Below are 6,471 nucleotides of genomic sequence, written 5' to 3'. Positions count from 1 at the left end.
AGGGGGAGTAAAACACTCACATATGTGGCAGAATCCCCACAGACGTCAATGGAACAAGGACTTTCCTCATTTCAGTGTCACCTTACTTTCACTGGAGTGAGAGTGACAGGCTTTACAGATTTATGAATGAACACCAATGTAGAATTTACAACTGTGAATGAAAATTTTAATCAAATGCATTTGTAAACGTTCCTCTATAGAAAACTCTACTTTGCAACAGTTCAGTACTTTCAAAAGACAAAAATTTCCTATCACCTCTGGATATGTCAAGGCAGCCCTCTGATTTGTAGTTGCCCTGTGACTCTTAGTCACTTCAGACACAAAACAGGGTCACAGGCAGGGTGGATGAGCGTGGGGGAGGAGACCTTTAAAGCAGTTCGATGCATCATCCAAGTCCTGTAGGAGAAAGCAGACAACATCCAGAACTGAACTGAGGAAAAACAGATATGAACAGCAGGGGAGGAAAAAAACCCAAACAAAACCACCAACAGGCATCTGGGTCAGGACCTGAAAAGGCAGAAATTTAATTAATTTCAGACCTGGATAATTAGCTAGATTTTTAGCCATGATAATTTAGAGTGTAATTTGTGATGTCTTCCTGTCATCACTGCTGAAAGTGAGCCTGAACAAACCCACTCTCTCTCAGAAAATAAAAGCAAGCCATCTGAATGAACAAAGAGCACTCAGGTGCTGCAGTGTTTCCTCTTTAGCCAAGCACTAATCAAAGCAGAGGTACTCTTGTTTTCTACTCCTTATCTCATCTGAAAATCCTCCTGCATTTCAGATGTACCAGCACATACAGAATTCCATCTGTATGATGGTGTTTCTGCCCATGTAAGTTATTCACCTGCCTCAGGGTATCCTATCAAATGTTGAGTTTCTAAGATTTCCACATACAGGCTGATCCAAGGCCAGTTAGAGCTAATATGCACCATCATCCTGTTTAAAAACTTTCCTCCAGTATAGGTCCATATTGTCCAGGAGCCCAGTATCCTTTTCATCCTCATGCACTTTCATGCTGTCTCTGCAACTCAGTCGGGCTCCAGACTGACACAGACTGTGCCTGTTTGTTTTTAAGTATTTAGCTAATGATATACACATGCTTGGAACAAATTGTTCCACAGGTATTAAGAACAGAGAAATAATTTCTGTTTCATAGAAATTTCTTTGAGGGACTTTCTGGCACTGGAATGAAAGAAAAGTAGCTATGACTGATGCCTTTGCCTAAGCTGTGGCATTTCTAGGATTTCTTTCTTCTTCCTAGCAGTTTACTTTATTAAAAGTTATAAAAATCTTATTTTGCAGAGTTCTTCATGTCTCTGATGAACTGGGTAGAAATCAGTCAACATAGAAAACCAGGCAAAAAATAAACTATTTTTTCATTTAGTTAGAGTGTACATCTTTCAATTTAGCTGAGAGCATAATCAAGCTGAAAGCATCTTTACATTTGATGAAAAGATATTTATCTCCCAAAAATTAAGTGAGTGACAATTGTAAATGGCACTTGAAAGCTACGACATATCAAAGGATTAAAGATTTATGTCATAGTGAATGAATGGCTTGTGTACAACACACTAGATGTAGTCTTTGTGTCACCGAGAATACCACAGAAAACACACCAATTTCCTTCTGGGGATAAAAAGATGAAAAAAAGAGAGAGAGGATAAACCAGGCTGCTGAGATTCACCTTTTTTGATGTAGTAAAAATAAAAAAACTGTCAACTTGAGTCCTTCCAAGAGTCACAGAAAAAAAGGTAATAGGTTTTATTACTACAGAGGTGATAATTCTAGGATATGAAAGATCTCCTATGTTTTGTTCTCATTCTCAGGTTTGGATCGATCTTTTTTCCCTTCTCCCCTCCAGTCTTTCTAGTAGCCCACTGCAGGTGCCAACCTCCTCAGGCAGACAAAAAGCGAGCTCTCATGGGCTGGTTTGCTGCCAGTAAAGACATGAAAAACACAAAAAATTATGTCTCAGTTTTGAGTATCTTCAATATTGTGCTATGCTGTGGCAGCAGAAAGCTGCTACAGATTCTCTACTAACAGAGAATCATCCCTTGGAATGAATCCACACCTGAAGGTCTCTGAGTGAGGGTCTCAGAGTGCAGGATAGAGCTGGGAGGAACTTCCCTGACTCCACAGCAAATGGCAGCAGGGACAGGTCCATGCACAGAACCCAACACACTGAAAAGGAGAGCTTTCCAGAATAAGCATTTTCAGATTTAAAAAAAAATGCACACCAAAAAAAAGGTCTAAGAGCGCTGTCAACCCATCTCAAAACAAACCTTTGCTGTGAGTTTCCAGGGCTTTCTAGAAGAACACAACAATCTTTTTTCAGCTACTTAACTGAGGAGCTATTATAAAGAAACACCTAAAACTCAACTGGAGAACCAATTGGAATAAAGAGTCTCCAGCCTCCATTCATGGCATAAGTTTTAGCACATCTTCAGTTATGGTGGAGCTGAGTATTCACCAGAAGAACAACTGCTTCACTAAGAAATGTTTCATACTGTAAATCAAATGCTTTTAAAAATATAATTTATTGAGAAAGCAGACCACTAATTTATTTCTCAAACATTTTGCAAACAGCCCTTCATCTTTCTTTCATACACACCCGCAGTGAGGAACTCCAGAACTCATTTGTTAATGATACTGACCTATATCCAGTTCCTTATTTCTCCTTTGGCCTCATCCTAGAAAGACTGACTGTAAATGAGTAAGTATGAATCCTTTCCAGGAAGGAGAAATCCTAGCAGCTGCAAAGTGCCATAATCTGGCATGAGACACTGTGCTAGGTGTGTCGGAGTCAACACATGTCAGGGAACAGGCAACCCATGCGTGCATTTCTCCATCTAACTCACAAGCACCTTCACATTGTTCATCTCAGTCAATGCCAGAGCAGACTGAAAAAAGCAAGTTTTAGCATTTCCCCTTGGGATAACTTTTTAATCCTGCATCAATAACATTTGAGCCCAAGGGAAAATCCAGCCCAACACAATTTAGCATGAGAGCTATGGCCTAATAAAACTGGTGCCACCCCTGCCACCAGAGAAGACCTGTCGTGGTTTCACATACCTGTTTTTTAAACCTAAAATGAGAAGAAAAATAACAAGCTCTGCCAAGTAAGACACCGATTTCATATTTATCAGAAGACACCATAAATAAATGCCTCTGCATAAATAAGAATCACTAGATCCTCTAGTTTAAACTGCCAATTGGAAAACAGTGTGAGGCTGTAGCTCATCCTACATATTAATCCTCAGTAAGTGGTAGCTAAGCATTTCTATTTGTATATACAGCTGAGTGTACAGAGTATCTTACAAATACATGGATTGCAAACAGCTCATGATGTTAAGGCCTGAACTTGCCAATATTTACTTTTTGGCATGCAAGTGAAAACCAGACAAAGCCCCAGAAGCAAAAAGAAGTGACATCCATATAGAGAATATGAACTGAACCGAGTAGTTGATGATTTATGTCATATCCTTACCAGAAACATCTTTCTGCCCATATTGCATCTTGACCTATGTTTACATACTGTTACCCTGAAGGCTTCTAGGGATTTTGAGCCTTTACAGTTTGTTGAGGAGACTACTGAGTTATTGAGTTCCTGGGCTTCGTCATCAACAAAGCAGTTCAAAAAATTAATCTGTCTAGTAATGTCGCAGGCAGACAAATTAAAGTTGCAGCAGTGAAGAAGTTGTTTCAGCATCCCTATGCTCATTTAAACTTTTATTAACTCACCAAAGCCCCTTGAATTTTGATGGCATCACATCAAACTGTGGGATTTTTTTCCCTTGACTTGCTGCCGTCCCTGTTCGATGATTTGCAAGAAGTGGCTGCCCTTTGGCTGAAGCTAGACACATCCTTCTCTCTTGATTACAGTGAAATTCAGAACTCTGTGTAGATCCACGCTGTGACACTCAGCCTGACTAGGAACTCCTCAGCCCACCATTCATGTTTCTAAACAGCTAGAATGGTTATTAAAAAAAGAAAAAAAACCCAAACAAACCAAAACCAACCAACCAACCAAAACAAGAAAACCACAAACAAACACGAAAACCTCAGAAGATGGCATCTGGACAGAATGACCACAGAGTATGTTTTTGTAGACAGGACAACTAAGAACTTGATGTAAAAGAATATAGGCAGAGAAGGAAGTTATAATGGATATGCACAGCTATTTCATCTGCAGATAAATGCATCCTGTATCCCCCTCCCCAAGAAAAACAAAATAAATTAAAATGCCAGATGATGTACATAGGTAAAAAAGTGCTTGTGAACAGAAGTTATTGACAGTCACATCAGCAGAGGGTTTGAGCAATGGTTTGAGGCTAGAACACATTCTTCATATTCACCACTCAGACACACACAAGTCTATGGGGCCAAATGGGACCTGGCAGAAGTGCTCAGCAAGTCATTTTCCATCATTTACCAGCAGTGCTGGAATACCAGGGAGGTCCCAGTTGACTGGAGGTTGGCAAATTGACACCCATAGATAAGAAGGGGCAGAAGGAGGACTCGGGGAACTACAGACCTGTCAGCCCGACCTCAGTGGTGGGGAAGGCCATGGAGCAGATCATCTTGAGTGCCATCACATGGCACATGCAGGACAACCAAGGGATCAGACCCAGCCAGAGTGCGTTTGTGAAAGACAGGTCCTGCTTGGCTAATCTGATCTCCTGTGACAGGGTGATCTGCTTAGTAGATGAGGGAAAGGCTGTGGATGTCGTCTACATGGAATTTAGCAGCCTTTTGACACCACTTCCCATAGCATTCCCCTGGAGAAACAGGCTGCTCATGCCTTGGACTTGCTGGAGACACTGAATGCTGATGATTGTCAGTCAATTAAGATCTGATTACATTTCCTTATAAGTTTAGTGATACCACTCTCCACTCTCACATGAATATGATGTGATTTTTAACATTCCTTCAGAGTAGACCTAAACAAACAATGCAATGCACTATTGGTGTTTACCATGCCTGTTTGTTTTCTTTCCAGGAAAGCACAACATTAAGAAGTTCAGTTCACGTGGGGTTTGGACACAAAGGCCTTGCAAAGTCTTAGTTGAAGTGCAAAGACCTCACTACGGAGGAGCTTTGCTGGGCTGTTTGTTTCTGCTGGGGGGATAGCTGAAATATTCTCCATACAGCTCTCACCCTCGTGCTGTAACAGTTTCAACATATTCCCCCAGGGAGAATATTATCCCCAACAACAAAGTAAAACGTCCCTCATAAGATGGATATGTGTCCTGAAGAAAGAACTCCAAATATGTTTGCTTTGAACTTACCTTTGTGCAGTTTCCAGTGCATTTTTTTCCTGATAAAAGTTTGTGTTTTTGACAAAAACACAGGAGAAAGGAAGGAATCTTGTATAAAAACCTTTATGGTTTTTATGAAAGGGGAAAGCATGTATTTTGAGTAAAAGTGACTGATGTGTCTAAAGGATTTTTTTAATTACTCTGATTCAGTACTTAAACATGTTAATATTGATTTAATAAAATATTTTTACAGGGTAAGACAAAAAAATTGTAAACATAGGAAACATACTTTGCAGCTACAGGGCAGCACAAATATATAAAGATAAACAAGCTCATTTTAATCTTACTTGTATTTCAGTCTTAGCTGAAGCTCAGACCTTTTTGGTAAGTCGTTTTTAAGGACTTCTCTGAATTTTTAAACTTGGTGCTGGCTTAGCGTTTTTTTTTTTTAAATGTTTATTGATTCAGCTGGTTTCTTAAAGCACAAGCATGAGAACATGTGAACCCCAGCAGGCCCATATATATCATTGCTTAGAGTATTAATTTTCCTAAGCAGTACAGCCATTTGTAACCCACTACCATATGGCTGTCTTCTCTCCTCATCTTCTGTGCACATTTTCATATATATAAATACATATGATACTCAATTTATTTAAAATATATGCTTATTTTTCTCTGAATAATTTCCTCAGTTGGCAGCAATCATATACCTTGTTTCCACTCAAGTATTTTAATGTGAAAAAATCAAAACATTTTAAAAAACAACACACCTTCCTTGGCCTGACTTTTGAAAATTTCTCTGAATCTGGGCTCTGTGCTGCCATCACAGGAACTCTAACCCACACCACATCCGAAGGCACAAAAGTTTCCTCCATAAAAATGAAGACAGAATAACCAACTGAAAATGAAATACTAATGAGAACAGCTAATTATCTCCAGTTCTGAATTCATGTTCTCATATGTTAATCTACAAGTCTGTGAATAATTCCACTAGAAAATTTGAGTTCTGGGAAGTCATTAATTATAAACATTAAACAACCTGAAGTCAAAATCATGTAACTGATTTGTCATGGTATAAATTGCATTTGATATAGAAATGTATCTCCAAGAATCTAATGTGTGCTCTTTCCTTCCAAAGTAGTTAGCAAATCAGTTAGCAAGTTAACTTACTTCTGCTATCATAGAAAATAGATTTGTGATGTCGAGTAAC

This window comes from Manacus vitellinus, unplaced genomic scaffold (assembly GCF_001715985.3).
Source record: "Manacus vitellinus isolate BGI_N305 unplaced genomic scaffold, ASM171598v3 scaffold_1_pilon, whole genome shotgun sequence".
NCBI classification, from domain to species: Eukaryota; Metazoa; Chordata; class Aves; order Passeriformes; family Pipridae; genus Manacus; species Manacus vitellinus.
Note: the sequence above shows the minus strand (reverse complement) of the source record.